Source organism: Amborella trichopoda, chromosome 5, assembly GCF_054954075.1.
Source record: "Amborella trichopoda isolate Santa Cruz 75 chromosome 5, AtrichopodaSantaCruz75HAP2 v2.0, whole genome shotgun sequence".
Classification (NCBI taxonomy): domain Eukaryota; kingdom Viridiplantae; phylum Streptophyta; class Magnoliopsida; order Amborellales; family Amborellaceae; genus Amborella; species Amborella trichopoda.
In genome coordinates, this window is record NC_142340.1 from 29,431,758 (window position 1) to 29,452,637 (window position 20,880).

General features: G+C 35.6%; 1 long non-coding RNA gene across 8 annotated transcripts; it reads right to left on the minus strand.

Annotated features, from left to right (window-relative positions):
* Nucleotides 1-9,395: 9,395 nt before the first annotated feature.
* Nucleotides 9,396-20,566, minus strand: LOC148782041 (uncharacterized). Of its 8 annotated transcripts, none has more exons than XR_016055336.1 (8): nucleotides 20,231-20,566; nucleotides 18,800-18,923; nucleotides 18,466-18,615; nucleotides 18,269-18,353; nucleotides 16,398-17,969; nucleotides 15,635-15,744; nucleotides 11,605-13,007; nucleotides 9,396-9,573 (listed from the first exon to the last, which is right to left on the minus strand). It is a non-coding gene; the product is annotated as an uncharacterized LOC148782041 (long non-coding RNA). The 8 variants fall into 8 exon arrangements; XR_016055334.1 differs by lacking the exon at nucleotides 16,398-17,969 and adding an exon at nucleotides 13,877-14,101 and having other exon boundaries at nucleotides 20,231-20,558; XR_016055331.1 differs by lacking the exon at nucleotides 16,398-17,969 and having other exon boundaries at nucleotides 20,231-20,555.
* Nucleotides 20,567-20,880: the final 314 nt, after the last annotated feature.

A 20,880-nucleotide genomic window follows, 5' to 3' on the forward strand; every position in this document is an offset into this window, starting at 1 on the left:
TTATTTAGGAAAACTTCCTCCTAGGATTGGATCTCAATTTTGGATGATTTGGGTTTAAGGGATTTTTCTTAAAGCTTTCTAGGGTTTTTCCTATTTTTTTAAATATTTTGAATTTTTTCTATTTTTAATGATTTTTAGCTAAATTTCCCATTTTTCTAAGATTTTGTGGATTTACCCTAATTTTATAGGAATTTTTCTAATTTTCCTTGAGGGTTTTCCCATTTATCTAGAATTTCTTGGGAATTTCCTAATTATTCCGGCCTATCATGCTACGAGAAGCATAACGCCTCGTGCATCATGAACACAACACATCGTGTTGCATAGGGATGAAACTATCATTTTTGTAGACAATTTTCTCTGAGCCATAACTTTTTATTCGTAAGTCAAATTCTGGTGATTCTTGAATCGTTGAAAATATTGCGACTTCTTTTATAATTTGAAACTAGATTTGGCCAAATTTGAAGTAATTTTGAGAGGTCTACAAGGCTAGAACTTTAGGGTCTTGGTTTCTAGTTTCTAAATATCAAATTGGTGTTTGGATCAGTTTTCTAGGTTCATAAGGTTCATGGTATATAGGATGACTATATGAGGGTATTAAGATAGGTTTTTGATATCTTTGACACAATTCTAAAGGTTTGAGATTACTATAGCTCACTTGGGTTACTGTGGTCCTTAGGGGTTTTTAGAAATTCCTTTCGCCAAAATTTCCCAAGGGAAGGTGGGGTATCTAGAATTTGAATTTGGAATTTAGTTTGGTGAAGAGCATGCTTGATTGTTTAGTTTGCATGATGCCATATTCTGGTCCGTTCTAAAATGATAATTGAACTGTCACTAGACTCACTACTAAAGAAGGATGTTACACATGTATAATAATAGGATGGGATGGAGTTAACAGACTCGATTAAGGTTGAGTTAGGAAAATTGACTCAACTAGCATAATTTTACTAAGAATAATGCCTGCACTACAAGAAACATCAATATTTTTTATCAATATTTTCAAAAATTTAGTTTTATTAGGTGCCCATATTAACATAATTATACATTTATATGTGGATGTTATGATATTTATAGTTTTGATCAACATCAATATGATGAATATTAGTATGTCTATATCCATGCCTATCCAGTTTGTTTCTTTAAACCATCGTATCATGATATACATTTCAGAGTCCCACATGAAGGTAAAATTGGGGCAGCAGGTAGGGAATTATTGTACATGAAAGATGAGCATGTATCAGCATTTGCCGTTGCTGGAATGGTACATAGGCTTTGCCCCATTAAATTTTGTGATGCTATTGAGATGTTGTTATGAAAGTTCAATTGATAAATAGTTGTTATGTAGTAATTATGTATTAAATTATTTTTATGCATTGGAGAGGCTTAAGATTAACATTGATACAAGTTGATGCAAGTTTTAGCAACATTAGACATTGGCCCCTCATAGAGGACCAGCAAGATCTGGTTATAAGAGCAAGGCAATGGCATCTTTTTAGTATGCTACTATCGAGGGGGCGACGTGATAGATCAACCATGCTCTCATGGAAGTAGTTTCAGAAAGATGGCGCCCTGGGACAAATTTGGTGCACTATCCGTGACATGTTGGTGAGATGATGCCAACCCTCTATGATGCATGTTGTATTTTTGTGAAGTCAAAAGTGAACTAGTATTGATGAGGAAATGCAAAATTAACTTGTTATGTTAGTTAGGACACTACTCGACAACGTGTGACTAATCGGTAACCGTTATACCATCAAGTTCACGTGTTGAGACGAAGATTTATGTGTTTGACAAAAATCCCTACACAGTTACAAATTGAGCAGCACACTGGGACATATTTCCTGAATTTAGTAGGCATCACAATTTTTGCCCAATTGAAAGGGAATGAAGTGCCTACTAGATATTTGATACTCCTCGAGAATTTTAATGATGCAGGATGGTATGCATGGGGGGTTGCGACCCTTGCATATCTATTTCGGTCCCTCAGGAAGTTTGTTACTATAAAGGTAAAGAAGTTCTACCCTCTTGTCCTGTGTAATAGTGAGCTGGCGCTAACCCGTCACCTAAATGGGTGTGCGACTGTCCTTTATGTAAATCCATTTTGTTTCGTTGTTTTTCTTTATTTTAAGTTTTGATATAAAGAATTTGTAGGTTCTATATATGTGACGTATATGTAATTATTGTACTCGTCTGTTGGTGCAGTCTTGGGTATTTGAGCATTTTAAAACATTTACACGACTTGTAGGTTCCATATATGTTACATATATGTAATTATTGTACTTGTCTATTGATGCAGTCTTGGTTATTTGAGCATTTCAAAACATTGCGGTCTGAGCGAAGGATTCCAGGCGTCCTTGCGAGTAGGCCAAAGGTTGTAAGATGGGTGCACCTACAAAGCAAAGGGGAGAACCCAATCCATAATGTTATATATTATCGGTAGGAAATTAAGTATTTGAGCATTTTAAAACATTGTGGCCTGAGTAAAGGATTTCTTATGTCAATGCGAGTAGGCCAAGGGCTACAAGATGGGTGCACCCAATAAGCAAAAGGGAGAACCCAGTCCTTAACACTGAATATTATCAGCAGGAGTTAGATCACCTTTTACCTGAAAGTGTAATTGTAATAGTATAATTAATAAACTCAATTTGTGAATATAGGCAAAAATGAACAGTGATTTCGTCTATCCTCATCACCATCCAAACTTCATCGCACGGTTACAGTTGTACGGTAGTATTTCAATTTTCATTTTTTTTTTACCAATCGAAATGATCTGAAATTTGGAGCATGTGTACATCTTAGTGAGGTTCATCTAATAAAAATATGAAAAAAATAATTCATAAAATATAAATTGACCTAAATACCTCCATAAATTTATGGGGGTATTTTGGTCAATTTATATTTTACGAATTATTTTTTTCATAGTTTTATTAGGTGCATCTCACTAAAATGTACACACGCTCCAAATTTCAAGTAATTTGGATTTATGAAAATAATAAAAATTAAAATACTACCAAACAACTATGATCGTGCGATAAAGTTTGGATGGTGATGAGGATATGCAAAATCACTATTCATTTTCGGCTATAGGCATTGGGAAGATTTTTTCTATATATATATATATGGAAATCCTAAAAACACCTATAGGTGAAATGCTACATTGTTTCGTCACCACCATAGACTTGCTATGTCAGTTGCGTTTAATTGAACGGACCTGCAAGAAATGTCGCGGCATCCATTGCCATTTCGTGTGAATTTGTGACTACCACGGGCCTAGTATGTCTGGGATGGTACCCCGCCACGGACATGCTAGGTCTGTGGCGATCGAAAAATGTATGCCGCCTGATTTTTTGAACGGTGATTAGCCTATGGGCGAAAACACTATTCATTTTCATCCATAGGCATTGCGTAGATGCTTCCGAACACCTATAGGCAAATAGTAATAGTGATTTCGCCTACCCCCTATCCACCATCCGTTTAAATTGAAATAAATGAAAGGTCGTGATGGCCTCAAAAAGTTTCAAACCTAACATATTTTCAATCAGTACCCTCCCTCCCACATGAAGCTCAGCGAACATCTCTTTCTTTTGCTCGCCCTTTCCTCTAATCTGCAAAAGGCCGCCTCTCTCTTGCTCGCCCTCTCTTCTGCTCTACAAAGCTCGCATCACTCTAGCTATCTCTCTCCTCTTTGTGCTCTCCTCTCGGTCGCCCTCTCCTATCTCAACAAAGCTTTTAGCAGCAACATATGCCACCCATACCAGGCAAAGTTCTTCAGCATCAATCGGGTGAGTGACCTCTAAATTGTATCCTCATTTGTATGATTTTCTTTGTTTGAACGAAGCCACAATCTCTAAATAAACTCCAACCCCAAATCAAGAATACAACCCATTTTTAAAAAAAAACCAACTCAAAATTTTTTAGTAGATCCCAAATTGAAAAAATTTCAATGAAACTCTACATTTTATCCTAATAAGTCACCAAAAATGGGAGAGAAAATATAATCACAAAAATTGGAACAGAAAACTACATATGGAAGAGGAAATTTTTGGTTTGGTTAAAAATAAATTAGGTGATTTCATATTACCATAGTTTAAATCGCACCCTTATCATGAATAAACCCCAATATTTTTCTTTGATGTCTAAAATAATGCCAAAGTTTGTTATTAGATCTCAAATGGAATTTGTGAATGAAGCTCTTTGTTTCACAGTGCTAGTTGCAAAATCAGTGAGTAGAAAAAAAAAAATTACTGAATAGATCACCATAAGAAATGCTTCAAAAGGTACATATGGGAGAGAGAAAAAATTTTAGGGCATTGTGCGATCGTTTGAATGAGATCATTGTGTTCAAGGTTTTGGATTTTGAGAATACGTACAGTAATTTGGAGAGCCTTTTGGTTTATACCTTATTGCATTTTTTTTCTCATTGTTTGAGAATACAAACAATGGTTCTTAGTTTGTTTCTCATTTTTTCCTCATTTTTTCTCATTATTTATAAAATCTATCAAGGAGTTGTTAATTGGTACTAATTGTATGCACGGTTTTACTTATTTACACTTGATTGTAGCTACACTAATTGTTGCTGCCTCAGATAGAAAGAAAAGATAGAAGAGATCTCTTAGAAATGTTACCTCTGCAAAAGATAGGAAGCATAACTCTTGTGAGGGAATTTCGAATATTGAATTGTGCCCAGGTAGGTCTTTGACATTGACACTACACCATTATCTTAGCTACTTTATTGTAAATGTACTGACAAGCGGTGTAAGGCATTATTTGGTTTATTGTTTTTCTATGTTTTGAAAGACGAACCTAATTAGATAAGCTGCTTAATGCTATTGAATTGTCTACAGGAGAGCGTATTTTTTGCGTTGGTTCAGATCATTACAAAATGGATTGACATGATCTCCAGTTTGGTTAATTGGTCTTCTGTGTTCTGAAGGAAGAACCTAATTGGATTAGTTGCTTAACACTATTGAATTATGTACAGGAAAGTGTATTTTTGGCATTGGCTCAGTTCATTACAAAATCGATTCTTCTAGGCAGACCCTTTGAGAATTTCTGGTAACTCATTGTGTTTTTCTACATTGCATGTAACATGTTGCTTATTTTTCTAGGCAGACCCTTTTGAGAATTTCTGGTAACATGGCATGTAACATGTTGCTTATTTTTCTAGGCAGACCCTTTTGAGAATTTCTGGTAACATTGCATGTAACATGTTGCTTATTTTTCTAGGCAGACCCTTCTGAGAATTTCTGGTAACTCATTATGTTTTTTCAACATTGCATGTTTTTCAACATTGCATGTAACATGTTGCTTCTTTTTCTTATCTTTTTTTTTTTTTGTTTATGATCTATATGAAGTTCTTAAAGTATCTCATTGGGTTTAATGTATTGTGATTGAGAGGTTTATAATCTATTTTTTGCTAGTCATCATTCGATTGAGTTCAACTCCTTTAATTGTCCCTTCCATTTTTTAATCATTGTGCAGTTTGGCTTGATTTATATCAAATAGGAAGTTTTGCTCACACGTAGTCTTAGAATGAATTTTTGGCGATAACAATCAAAGATCTATTTTCGTGAAGGTTCCTACACAGGAAGCCTTTAATTTGTGTTTACTTAGTAGCTGAAATAAGCCACAACACCTTTTACTTTGAAAGATTTTTCCAACACATAGTGAAACCTCTGTTGATTAAATTTTTTCTGTTTTGTTTTCTAAGAAGTTAAAATTCCAAAGGTGAAGAATGTATGATATTTTGTATCGTGTTATTTTGTCCCTCTCATCATCGGGTTACTTTTCATTCAAGAACTTCATAATGTTTTGGAGAGCAGAAAACACCCCTGGTTTATACACCAGGTTCTTTTCTGTGGGGTTAATATTTTTTTTTTATATGCTATATAGCCTGACCTCTTGAACTTCCCTTCAGTAACATAAAACTTATGGGCATGTTTTGTGGGTATTCCTGATATCAATTTTTTTTTTTTTTTGTTGAAATACGATTCTTCTGTCGTATTGATATGATCTCTTACTTGCTTCTCCTAGTTGATTATATAAACTGAACAGGTATACTATGCGCGAGTCATGGATTCCTCAACGTCATAGTGTCCTTCCTCTTCTGTCAACATTACTAGTTAAAAAAATGGGCACGAGTGTGGTGCTCAAGCTATGATAGATGAAGCTTGCCATGATTCTCCGTGTGATGAGAATATAGTTGCAATAGATAGAGAAGCAAATCCTATACTTATAAATGCAGGGAGTAAGTATCAAACCCACAGTAGGAATGGCATTTATTGATGAAGATGAAGCTTATGATTATTATAATAAGTACGCAAAATTGGTAGGGTTTGGTATAAAAAGGGAAGAACCATTTGGAAATATTACGAAAAAATTGGTCAGATTATTTAATATTGTAGGCAAGGTTTTCGTAGTCAGATGTATGATTGGAGTGAAAATACTTGGCCCCACACAAAATTTGGATGTCAGGTAAAGATCCCCATTAACAAGAATGAGAAGAATAGATGGGTTATTGAGAAGTTTATAAAAGAATATAATCATATTCTCACAATGCCCAGCAAGACTAGATTCATTCGCTCTGATCGAAAGATACCAAACACAGTGAAAAAAGTGATTGACACATTGGTGTCTTCAATGACTATGTCTAGGGTTATGATGGATTATCTTATCAAAGAGGCCGGTGGGGTAGAAAGTGTCTCTTTTATTGAGAAAGACCTTGAGAATCATATAACTAGAAAAAGAAAACAACAAAAAGGGAAAGAGGGTATCGTTATTATGTGTTGGTTGCATCCAAGAAAGGTTCCATTTTTTATAGATTTCGACTTGATGAGATGGGGAGGTTGATTAGTCTTATATGGGTTAATTCAAAGTCTATATTATCATACCAATTTTTTAATGACATGGTAACCTTTGACACCACGTACCAAAAGAATGAATTCAATATGCCCTTTGGCCCAATCCTTGGAGTTAATCATCACACTAACACAATTTTCCTCGGATGTACTCTCATCTTCAATGAGACTATAGAAACCTTAATTTGGTTATTTGAGAATTGGCTAGAGGGAATGGGAGGCCACCGACCAGGTACAATTATCATTTATCAGGCTTTAGCTATAACGGTTGCAATTAAGACAATACTAATCATCACTATTGCAAGTGGCACATCATGGGAAAGTTTAAAACACATCTAAGCCATGTTGAGCGTGCGCACCCATTATTCTTAGAGGTATTCAAGAAGTGCATAGAAGCCCACACAATTGAGCAGTATGAGGCTGAGTGGTTAGCTATAATTCATGAGGCTGATTGGTTAGCTATGATTCAGAAATATGATCTTCAACATGAAAGTTGGCTCAAATGGTTATATGGTTGTCGCACTCAATGGGTTGATGCATTTATAGTTGATAGGTTCATGGCCAGTATGAAAACCATACAACAAAGTGAAGGGTTCAATCATCATTTAAAGATGTATGTCACTTCTAGAACAGGTTTGACAAAATTCATGAATGCTATTGAAAACTTTCAAAACAAGAAGTTCATCAAAGAAAAAGAGAAAGACAGTAAAGATCTTACATCCATACCTGTTTTAAAGACTGCCTTTCTTATCAAGGAGCATGCAGCAAAGATATGCACTCATAAAGTTTTTGGAAAGTTCCAAGAAGAGGTGCTAAAGTCCTCAAATTGCCTAGCAAATTATTAGAAGGCAATGGTGAATTTGCCAAATATAAGGTGCAAGAAATTTGTGGTGTGCTTATCCCTTAGATGGTTCCATTCATTGAATTAGGGATGAAGTGTATATGCACATGTCAGTTCTTTGAGTATGTTAGAATCCCTTGTTCACACTTGCTTAAAGTGTTCAACATGAGAAATGTATTGAAGATATCATCTAACTACATTTTGAACTAGTGGACAATGGAGGTGAACAAGGGAGTCGAAGACAAATGTGGTGGTAGTAGTTTGATCTCATCTAAATTTCCGAGATTCATTCTACATCATGAGCTTTATGACATTGCAATTGTTGAACCAGCATTAGAAAGTGATGATCTATTTGAAAGAGTGAAGTTGGGTTTACGCAAGTTAGCTGAGGATGTCAATGCAAAAACAGAGCATTTGTCGAATATTCTTGCACTATCACCCTCCACACATTGCAGTGTCACTGAAGATAGCGTATGTGTCAGCATTAGATCAGTTGATGCCCCCCCTCCCCAATTGTACTTGATCCACCATATGTACGAGCAGTTGGACGACCAAACGACCAAGGGCTAAAAGGAGAAAACCTTCATGGGAGAAAGGCCAAAAGGCTTCTACGTAAAAAATATAGTCGGAGGAAAGGCCACCCATTGGAAGGAAGTGTAAAGTTTTCAATAAAAGAGGGCATGACAAGCGTAATTGTCCGGTGAGGGCGCATGGGATGTAAGTGCTTGTTTGCTTTATGTTTTGGACATAATAAGCATAACTGGCTTTATTTTGTTTTATTTTTCATTTGTCTTCTACGTTATGTATTGGACTGACAATACATATTTCTCTTATAGAGCAACTGAGAACCTTGAATGGAGTTGACAAATAGTGGAACTGCATTCACATGGAGGATATGGCATATTGCAAGGCTTCATTTACACATATACATAAACGACTTTTGTATTGACTAATTTTTGAAATTTTGGAGATATGTAAATACCCCTTTTTGTAATTGACTTTTGGGGTATGTGAATATTGAATAGTCATATAATTTTGGGGCCATGTAAAGGACCCATTTATGGGGCATGTAAAGGACCTATTTATAGGGGCATGTAAACGACCTAATTATGGGGGCATATAAAAGACCTATTTTGGGGATCAAGTAAAGGACCTATTTTTTGGATCATGTAAAGGATCGATTTAGGGATAGTGGAATCCATTTATAATAAAATGTGGGTTTACTTGGATGTGACCTATTTATGGGGCATGTAAAGTATTTTTTTGCAAAGGCCTTATTTTTCATGTATGACATTTATGTATGCAATGTGGGATTACATGGATAGTGAAATGTATTTATATTCAGATAATTCCCACTTTATTTGGTATGTTGAGTGTTTGATACATTCATAAAAGTTTTATTGTACTGATGACTTAGGGTGAGTACTAGTATGTTTCTAATTGCATTGATGACTTATGATTGTTATAATAGGTACAAAAAATAGCTTTGTAACCATCACAGACCTGCTTTGGATAAACCGTTGTCACAACCCCGCCCCTTGAGCCCCACCGTACTTACCAAAGGGCGACAGAGTGCGAGACGGCGACCAGAGGTAGCAAACGCCACTCAAGTGGGAGTGGCTCAACGCGTTTAGAAATGCAGAATCAAATTAAACCATGAAAGATAATAAAACTCATTTACCATGCTCCAAAAAAAAACCTTGAACAGAATAAAACCATAGCATACATATACATTCTCCATAAATTCTTTTACAAGTATGTTCAAGGCACTACAAGCCTGACAACAAGATTACAACACTTCATCCAAACAACCCTGTGTCACTGCCACCAAACACCTACTATCAAGAAGTTCATTTGCAACCACCGAGCTTCAGTCACCTGCTACAAATATCCATCTACCCACTGTCAAGAGTCGGAGGTTATCACTTGACATAGATGAAAATAAAAGGGATGAGCTAAAAGCCCTGTAAGTAGATCAGCACCATTGTATTCCGGCCTATATATAATGACATTTATAGACATTTCCCCCCTATTTATATAGTAGTTCACAACGTAGAGTCATACATCACAATTCTTTAACAGTTTAAGAAGAAGTATAATTCAGATATCATGACATCACATATTGCATAAGCTTGCATTTACTCCATCTCTTATCACAATAACGAAACAGAAACTCAAACAAAACACACAATGCGCACAGGCAAAGATTACAGTTGCCTACTCTCGAAGTAGAAGTCTCATCGATCCAGCCAAGCTAATCCTGTAACTTGGAACTTCTACCCTCACTCAGGAGGGAGAACAATGAAAAATGGGTATCCCATTTCGTAATGTCCTCACACACGCATACAGCCCTTAGTGCGCTTTGAGGTTTTCGATAGGCGGTATCCTTGTAAGACACGACCATCTTCTTATGCATTTCTGACGAGAGGGTGTTACACTACCACTGGGTGACCTAATGCGTAGTGCCTATATAGATTCTGGGGGCGCGATCCTCCCTAATAGTCACATTCACATCCCTATCCCATTCTTATCATAGGGGTCAGGGCAAGATCTCAGTTGCCAACATTGCTTTCCTATCATAACAGTATAGATAGTACTACCAACGAGTAACCTATTGCGTAGTGCCTTATATCAGAAGTCTCACAGTATCATATTACACTACCAATGGGTGTCCCATTACGTAGGAGTTCAAATCACAATCACATCATAACAGTATCACACTACCAATGGGTATCTCATATGTAGTGGTCTATATCACAGTCATATCATAATAGTATCCCACTACCAATGGGTGTCTCATTGCGTAGTGCTCCATAAAACAGTCATATCATACCTAATTGCAACTGTGCACATGCATACTCAAGCATTCATTCACTCATGCTTTGCTATTTTTCAAGAATTCAGGAGCATTCACAATATCATAAGTATGCATATTCAATGCCTCATGACATATAATTTCAATCTATTTATGAAGGGTTTAAGCTTTATTCAGAAACATAAAAATCAGTGCATCACTTTTCATGAATCATACAACAGTTTGGGATTCACTACCGTTCCCATCAGTGATATACATATGCGAAAGAAGGCACAGTATCCAATTCATGAGGGTCTTCAACATAAACTTGAAATAAACGTTTATATCTTTCAATCAAAGGAAATTTGAAGTTATTTGAGCATCATTTTATCAGTCAAAAGCTCAGTGCAAAATAGACTACAGTTCTGAAATTTTTGTAAGTCCTTACAGTAACATATCCCCATAGACAGAGGTGTAACTTCCAATCTATACATAATTTGGATATGGTTTCAAAACCAATTTCAAAGTGGATACACATATGTTTCAAATGGATATAGTTTGAAATCATTTGGACCTCGTTTGATCAGTTAAAATCGCAGCACAACAAAAGTAACAGTTCTGGAATTTATTGAAATCTGCTAATAGTGACATGCTCTCACAAATCAAAGCATAGCTTCCAAATTAGAAGGAATTTCAACTAAGATTAAACACAAAAATCACATATCTTTCAAATGGAAATGGTTTGGAGTCATTTGGATATTATTTGGTGAGCCAAAAGTTTATTTCAAGAACATGAAATTTCCTTGGAAATTCACAGTGTAGTCATGGCACATCTCAAAGAACAATCAAATACTTCCAATTTGTGATAGTTATCGACATGAGACCTTTTTTTATCTTACATTAGATGCATGGGAACACTATTTTACAAATTTTTATGGCTAACAAGAGGAATTTCAGTGCTCATTTAGTCATACAATTGAAGGCCTGATATCTTGAAAAGCATGACACATGCAACCATATTTCTTTTCACAATTCACATACATGCTCAAGCTTAGTTTTATAATTAATTTCATGCCTTCATGACTAAGTACATACAAGGTATTTGATCCACTTACTTTGTATACAGTGGTGCTCCCCAATTCCTTCACACAGTCCACTTCAAGCTCTCTAACAATGGGCACAAAAGAGGCTAAGAATTCTAAGAGTTTGGCTTCGAAGAGTGAGAGAATAAGGTTTGAGAGAGAAGAGAAGGGCTTAAGTAGTCCATGGGTTGGAGGTGGCAGCCCAAATTTGCCAAGTGGCAGACACAGTAGCATGCAACTAGACAAGTGGTGGGTATGGCAGCATGCAGCAGGCAAGTGGCACCTAGAGTCAAGCATGGGTTCGGCAAGGTCACGCACGGTAGCTTCCAGTCCTTGCACGCACAGCGGCCTTCGCTTCACACATGGCGGCTAGCCCTCTTTCACGCATGGCAGCCTTCTCTTCACACACGGCGGCTAGCCCTCTTTCACACACGACGACCTTCTCTTCACACACGGGGGCTAGCCCTCTTTCATGCACGACAGCCTTCTCTTCACACAAGGTAGCTAGCCCTCTTTCATGCACGGTAGCTTTCTCGTATCACATGGCGGCTAGCCCTCTTTCACGCACGGCGGCCTTCTCTTCACACACGGTGGCCAGCCCTCTTTCATGCACGGCGGCCTTTTTCTTATCACACGGCGGCTAGCCCTCTTTCACGTACGGCGACCTTCTCTTCACACACGACGGCTAGCCCTCTTTCACACATGGCAACCTTCTCTTTCTACCTCTTACTGCCGAGCATGTTGCCTTCTTCTTACCTCTCCTTTTTCCTACCGTACACTTCACTTGGCCGAGCACTTCACTAAGCTGGGAAAATCTCAGTCCTTACACCCGCTCTCTCTCATAGGTCTCGGAATTGAATGATCTCTCTCTCTCTCTCTCTCTCTCTCTTTCTCTCTCTCTCTCTCTCTCGCTCTCTCTTTCTCTCTCTCTCTCGCCTTAACCAAATAAATGAGCTTATATTGTTTCATTGTAGTTGATAACCAGATCTCTCTCTCTCTCTCTCTCTCTCTCTCTCTCTCTCTCTCTCTCTCTCTCTCTCTCTCTCTCTCTCTCGCTTTGTGTTTATGTGTGCGTCTCAAAAAACAAGACAAGCTGAATAATACTGGAAACCTGAGAATTTCATTCAAGATTATCATTAAAAACAATGACCAATTACAATCTTTTACAAACCACTGGAAAGATACATGGAGGTTAATCGCTTCATGAAATATGAAAAAACCATATACAAATGAAGCTTCCAAAAAGGTAACCCAATTCAGTTGACTCAACCACCAATAAGTAATTTATTTCTTTTTGCTTCTTCAACTTTCACTCTTCCATTCGAATGAGGCAGCGAATGCATGTCTATGCCTACCAGCTCAGAGATACTCATCTGACCCAGGGCTTCACTAAAACGAATCACATTCCCTATTTTCCTAGGAGTAGTTGTTATCACCTGTTAACAAGAATCCTTATCTCAGACTATCCGAACCCAACTATGTACTAATAGATAAATCAAATAAGCATGGAAGATTAGAAAGAGAAAACGATACCTATTCACTACTTCCCGAGAAGTTACCCCTTCTTATCTCAACATATCCCATTATCAAATCATCAATAGCTTATGTTGGAAATTTACAAAAGGGTTGATATAATAATTTGATCGGATAATAACATAGAAAGATAATAGGAGTGAAGAGGAGGCAGTATCGACTCAAGGATATTTCACTATTTTATTGATACAATAGAAATAATTTCGATAACAAACAAATATAATGGTCTTTAGGGACTATAACCTTCTTTTGAAGTCTCTTTTACCTATACCTCTCAAAACCCTTTTTTTTTATGGATTTTCAGATTATCTAAGTATGTTAAATGTTACCCCTTTTTATAGGTGCTATGTACCACCATATGCACTGTCATTTGTTACTGCTTAAGATGCTCTCGTAGGTGCATCACTGCTTCTACAATCTTCTTGAGGATCCACGATAGACATCTTTTTCTTCTTCACTAAGTATTTTGTTTTAATAGAACTTTCCAAGGCGGTTTCATCCACAGTCTATTGCACCGACATATTTGCACACCAAATGAGACAAATTATTTTTAACATCCCTCCTTAATTTGTCACTCTCATTACAACTCTTAACTAGATAAATTTATCTGTTGCAATTGTCTTTGTGAAGATGTCTGCAAGTTGGTCATTTGTGTTGATGAATTTTGGCTCAATTTTCCTTTTTCAGTCAACTCCTTGATGAAATGATGTCGTATTTCTATATACTTCAATCGGCTGTGAAATACTGAATTTTTGTCATTTCAATGGCTGACCTTAAAAGAGTTGTAGGGGTAGTCTGCTTTTGCTGCAAGACTGATAAAATTGTTCTGATCCAAACAACTTCTTATGCTGCACTTGTTGTTGAGATGTATTCGGCTTCTGCTGATGAAAGAGCCACAATATTTTGCTTTCTTGATGACCACGATATCACCTTTGTAACTAGACAGAATATATAGTAGGAAGTTCTTTTTCGATCATCAATAAAACCCGCCCAAGCACTATCAAAAAATCCAACAAGATTAGTATTATTTTCATAAATATATTTAATATTGTATTTCTTTGTTCCTTGGATATATCTTAAAATCCTTTTTGCTGCTACCAAAATGCAATTTACTTGGTTCATTCAATAAAATGATCCATCAACATCATTTGCATCATCATATTTTTACAATTTTTCATTCACTGCCATTGGATTACTCACTACCTTGAAATTTGACATTCTGAATCTTTTCAAGAGATCTTCAACATATTTTTCTTGAAAGATAAATATTTCTCCATTTCACTGTTTTACTTTGATTCCAAGAAATATTTCATAATTCCCAAATCAGTCATTTCATATTCTTTCATCATGGCTTTCTTAAATTCTTCTACCATTTTTTTATCTTGACCAGTATAAATCAAACTATCCACAAAAAGCCATACAATTAGGAAGGAATTTCCACTTCTCTTCTTCACGTAAAGTGAAGGTTCACTTGGACCCCTTTCAAATCCATTTTTCTGAAATTATTTATCAATTTTGTTATTCCACGCTCATGGAGCTTGTTTTAATCCATATAACGCCTTTTTCAGTTTATAAACTTTTTCTACTTTTCCTTTTTCAATAAAACCCAATGGTTGTTCAACATAAACTTATTCTTCAAGTTCCCCATTCAAAAAAGCAGATTTTACATCCAATTAAAAACTTGAAATTTTTAATTGGGCAGGTATGGCCAAACAGTTCGAATGGTTTCTATTCTAGCAACAGGGGCAAAAATTTCTTTAAAATCTATTCCAAGTTGTTGTGAATAGCCTTTTGCTACCAGTCGAGCTTTATGCTTTTGAAGGGACCCATCTTCATTATATTTGGTTTTGTAAATCCATTTCAAACCAATTATTTCTTTCCCTTTTGGGTGATCTACTAATTCCCATGTATTATTTTTTTATAACAGAAAGTTCTTCATTCATGGCATTTAACCAAATTTTTTATTTAGTTGCTTTTGCAAAATTTTGTGGTTCACTAGAAAAGAAAGCAACATCACATGATTCATAAATATCTGAAAGAGACCCGACTTTTCTGATAGGCGTCTCTAAATCTTAAGGACTTAAACTTGGATTTCCTTGTCTTGGACTTTCTTGACTTGGACTTGAAGGGCTTGGATCTGAACTTTTATTTAAATCATCAATTTCTACAATTCTTGTTTCTTGGCCTGAATTTTCATTCCAGTTCCATTCACTTTTCTCATCAAATATAACATCTCTAGAAATTACTAATTTATTTGTTTTTGGATTGTAAAGACGATAAGCTTTTGAAACTTCACTATATCCAACAAAGATATATTTTTCACCTTTTTCATCAAATTTTTCTTTGCCTTGAGAGGTCCTTTTCCGATAAGTATTACATCCAAAAACTCTGAAATAATTTACTTTTGATTTTCTCTTATACCATGCCTCAAAAGGTGCTTTATTTTGTAGAGATTTTGTAGGAGACCTGTTCAAAATATAAACAATAGTATAAATAGCTTCAGTCCAAAATTTATTAAGAAGATTCTTACCTTTCAACATAATCGGAGCCATTTCAACTATTGCTCTGTTTCTTCTCTCTGCTACTCCATTTTGTTGTGGAGTATGGGTTGTTGTTAACTCTCTTCTGATTCCATTTCTTCTGCAAAAATTCCAAAATTCTTTTGATGTAAATTCTCCTGCTCAATCTGTTCTCAAGGCTTTAATGGAAAACCACTTTGCTTTTCTGTATCAGCTTCAAACTGAGTAAAAACCGAAAATGCTTTTGATTTTTTAGCAAAAAAATATACCCACATCATTCTATTGTAATCATCGACAATTAAAATAAAATATGTGCTCTTATTAAATGTTTATGTTTGCGTCGGTCGGCATATGTCTGCATGGACTAGCTCCAATGGAGCTTTTGTTCTCCAATATGACTCTGAATATGGCAATCTATGCAGTTTTCCGTAGATACACCCTTCACATATTTTCTTTCTTCATTTATTGGTAGTAATCCAATTACCATACCTTTCTTATTCATCGATTTCAAACCTTGAAATATTAAATACCCAAATCTTAAATGCCACAAGTAAGATTTATCAATATTATCAAAACTCAATGCATAATTTTCACACGACGGTAGGAAACACCTTACACCTTGCTATAGTCTGTTTATTTTTTTTATAAAAAATCACATATGCATCTTTATTGAAATTGACTAAATATCCTTGTTTTCATCAATTGACCATCATTTTAAAAGATTTTGGGTCAAGCCAGGAACATAAAGTACATCAAAAATTAATTTAGGATTACCTCCTTTTGGTTTTACACCAATTACTCCGTTACCTTCAACATTTTGGAACTTCCCATCACCGAGCTTGACTTGAGAAGTGACTTTTTCATCCATCTCAACAAAACTGCTTCGATTTATGTGATTGCTACAACCACTATCCAGATACCAAGTATCATGTGAATTCTATTGAACATTCATGCATGAATAAAACATATGGCCTGTATTATTATTTTTCTCAGAAAAATATACTTCATTTTTCTGTATTTCATTTTTCTGTTGAAACCAACATTGTATTTGAGAATGATTGGGGTTTCTACATTTTTTACATTCATATCGCCAATCCTTGGATTCATTCCCTGATTTTTTGCAACGTAAGATTCATATTTACCTTTCCCATCTGAATTTTTGTGGCTATTGAAATCATTTCTTCCTCTTCTTTGGCCTCTGAAAAAATTTGTCTTCCACGACCTTCTTTGATAATTTTGAAATGCCCCCCTTTCTTTATTTTCTTCAACATTTTCCTAGTTTGACATTGTCATTTTTTACTGAAAAGCTTGTCCTATATTCTGGTTTGAAAATCTCTTCATTCTTTGCTCATGTGCTTTAAGAGACCCACTTAATTCTTGTAATGAAATTTTAGATAAATCTTTTGACTATTTTATGGCAGCTACAACATGGTCAAACTTTACATGCAAGCTTCTCAAAATTTTCAGAACAATTTTTTTATCAGGAATATCATCTCCATAACATTTAATCTGATTTATTATTCCAGCATCTCTAGTAAAAAAGTTCTGGACAGCTTCACTATCTTTTATCATCAAATTCTCTCCATAAATTTTGGAGTTTGATAGAAATCACTTTTCAGATCCCTGAAATTCATTTTTTAAAATATTCCAAGCTTCTTTTGATTCTGAAGCAATTTTTATTCTAGGAAAGATATCTTACAGCTTGTTGGATGAAGAGAAAAGCTTTTGCATCTCTCTTTGATTTTCCTTGAATTCATTTTTCTTTGCCTGCGACTACAAATCAAGTGCTACTGCATCTTCTGGTACTGCATAACCTTCTTCAACAATGTCCCAAAAATCTTGTGAGATAAAGAGAGTCTTCATTTGGAGACTCCATAAGTCGTAATCTTCTCCATTACGACTCTCCATCTAGGATGGAAAGTCTTTTAGGTAGCACAAATGTGGCTCTGATACCGGATGTTAGACATTTGCAAAACCATTGATATAGTAATTTGATCGGAAAATAGCAAAGAAAGATAATAGGGGTGAAGTGGAGGCAGTATCGACTCAAGGATATTTCACTATTTCATTGATACAATAGAAATAATTTTGATAACAAACAAATATAATGGTCTTTAGGGACCATAACCTTCTTTTGAAGTTTCTTTTACTTTTTTTTTTTTTTATTGTTACTGCTTAAGTTACCTTTTTTTTTTTGTTTTTTGTATTGTTACTTACTGCTTAAATTGGTCTCGTAGGTGCATAACCGCTTCTACAATCTTCTCGAGGATCCACTGTGGACATCTTCTTCTTCTTCACTGAATATTTTGTTATGACAGAACTTTCCAAGGCGGTTCCATCCACCGACTTATTTGCACACCAAATGAGACAAATTATTTTTTAAGAGCTTCATCAGTAATCTGGGGATGTCTATGCCTTCTAAAATAGCTAACAAAGTAAGCAAGTCTAGAGCATCTTGTAATTGGGTCTGGATATTTGTAAACCAATATCAGTCATGCCTATTTATCTGCACAATTTAGTTGCCTTTTCTCTCCTCATATTTACTTGAGAACTCTTTAAATGTTTGAATTCAATTGCCCAATGAGAGTTGTAGTTTTTGAATAGCAGGTATAATGAAGAAAAAACAAAATTTCTAACTCTTTTACCTCAAGGTTTACATAGTGCAAGGCCACAATATGCCTTGCTAGGCTTAGATCGGTCTGCTCATCGGCCGTGCAAATCAGATCAAACCTGATATGTAATCCAATAAAGAGAAAAGGCGATACATGTTTCAAGGCAGTTTTTAAGTATAAAAGATACAAATGAAGTAGAGAGAGGGGGCTTATTGATTCTTATGAATTACCTTGATAACAAAGTGTACGGAGGTGGATATTTTCGATCACTGATAAGCGGCGATTGTAATGTGACCCACTGGGATTGGCACATGCTAAGACAGATGTCCGAGCATCAAGGGAAGCAATAATACCTGCTTTACCGTTTGTGGTTCCAACACCTGAAACCAATTCAGAAAATGGACCACAATAACGATCATAATCGCCTAACCCAAAACAAAAGAAAAAATACTTTGGAATAAATAAACATGACAAAAATATGGGATCAGCGAGCATCATTGAAAAAAATAAGAAGAGATAATGAAATAATAAAACTGTTGCAAGTCACAACAATGAAGAGAGAACCTTGGTCAGCTAAGCTAGAGGATGACCTCAAGCAACATGCTTCTTGCGCTATCAGATATCTTATCAAACTCATCAATACAGCAAAGGCCTTGATTGCTCAAACATAAGCTCCACTTTCCAGGTCCTGCACATTGTCAAAGAAATGCAAATGCTTGCAGATTATTCAATTGCTCAAAGACTCAGAGACTCAAGAATTTTCTCATATACAAGTACTAAAGAGAAAATAAGAACCATATGAGAACAACGCATGCAATACATAGGATGAAAACCTCAGAAGGCCCTGCACTTCTCTGAAATTTTTATATGTGATTAAAACACTCAACTGGATCCTGGCATCTGCTGTTTGCCACCAGGAATCCAATTTTTTATGATGTTTTATGAGGACTGCTAAGCGCTCTCATCTAAAATCTAGCCAAAGTCATGTCCTTATAGAATTTATACCAAGGATGCCAATATATAACCCAACGAAACCAACAAAACTCTTAAGATCTACCGGTCTAGGTTTCCATTCCCACTTATGCATTCGAAAACCGCTAATTATTTCTAAAAAATGTGTAAGGTCCTGTATTCCCCATCTACCCCAAAAAAAAAAAGTCAAAAAACATTAACATCTAAAAGCAACTAAATCATACGAGCTTTTTTTTATTGGTAACTAAAATTGATAGCTCAGAGAGATATAAGAAATTAAATTGAAGGAATGGGATAAGGTCTTCTGGTTAATAGAAAGCAGGAGGATATTAATCTTAAAGAATTAGGAAATTCCAATGAAGTGGAGGGGTATGGTGTCTGATGAGTTAGGAAAAAAATGCATGAAGGTATAAACCAAAAGGCTCACCAAATTAATGTTTGTATTCTCAAAATCCAAAACCTTGAATATAATGATCTCATTCAAATGAACACACAATGCCCTGAAAAAAAATTTCTCTCCCATATGTACCTTTTTAAGCATTTTCTATGGTGATTTATTTAGTAAAAGTTTTTTTCTATGCACTGATTTTACATCAAGCACTATGAAACATAGGGCTTCTTTCACAAATTCTATTTTGAGATCTAATAACAAACTTTGACATTATTTTAGACATTAAAGAAAAATATTGGGGTTTATTTATGATAAGGGTTCGATTTAAACTGTGATAATATGAAATCACCTAATTTTTTTTTAACCAAACCGAAAATTTCCTCTCCCATATGTAGTTTTCTCTTCCTATTTCTGTGAGTGTGATTTCTTGTCCCGTTTTTGTTGATTTATTAAGAAAAAATGTAGGATTTCATTGAAACTCTTCAATTTGGGATCTACAAAAAAAATTTTGAGTTGGTTTTTTAAAAAAATGGCTTTATTCTTGATTTGGGGTTGGAGTTTATGTAGAGATTGTGGTTTCATTCAAGCAAAGAAAATCATACAAATGAGGATACAATATAGAGGTCACTCACCCAATTGATGCCGAATAACTTTGCCTGGTATGGGTGGCGTATGTTCCTGCCAGACGCTTCCTTGAAATAGGAGAGGGCGACCGAGAGGAGAGTTTAAAGAGGAGAGAGGGAGCGAGAGAGATGCGAGCTTTACAGAGCAGAAGAGAGGCGAGCAAGAGAGAGGTTCCCTTTTGCAGAGCTGAGTAGAGGGCGAACGAAAGAAAGAAATGTTCCCAGAGCTTCGTGTGGCAAGGAAGGTACCGATTGAAAATATGTTAGGTTCGAATCTTTTTGAGGCCATCACGGCCTTTCATTTATTTCAATTTAAATGGAGAGTGGACAAGAGGTAGGCGACATCACTGTTATTATTCGCTTATAGGCGTTCGGAAGCCTTTTCCTATATATATATATATATATATATATATATATATATGTGGATGTATGTATGTATCTACGTATGTACGTACATATGTATGTATGTAGATACATATATATAGATACATGCATGCATGCATACATACATACTACATACATATATATATATATGAAAAATGCTGATATTAGCTCACTAGCTCATATGAACATATGAGGCTAACGGCTCAGATTGAATCTGAGCCAATCTGACGGTCACGACTTCATTTCGTATTTGAATTTCAATTTGTTTTTTACGA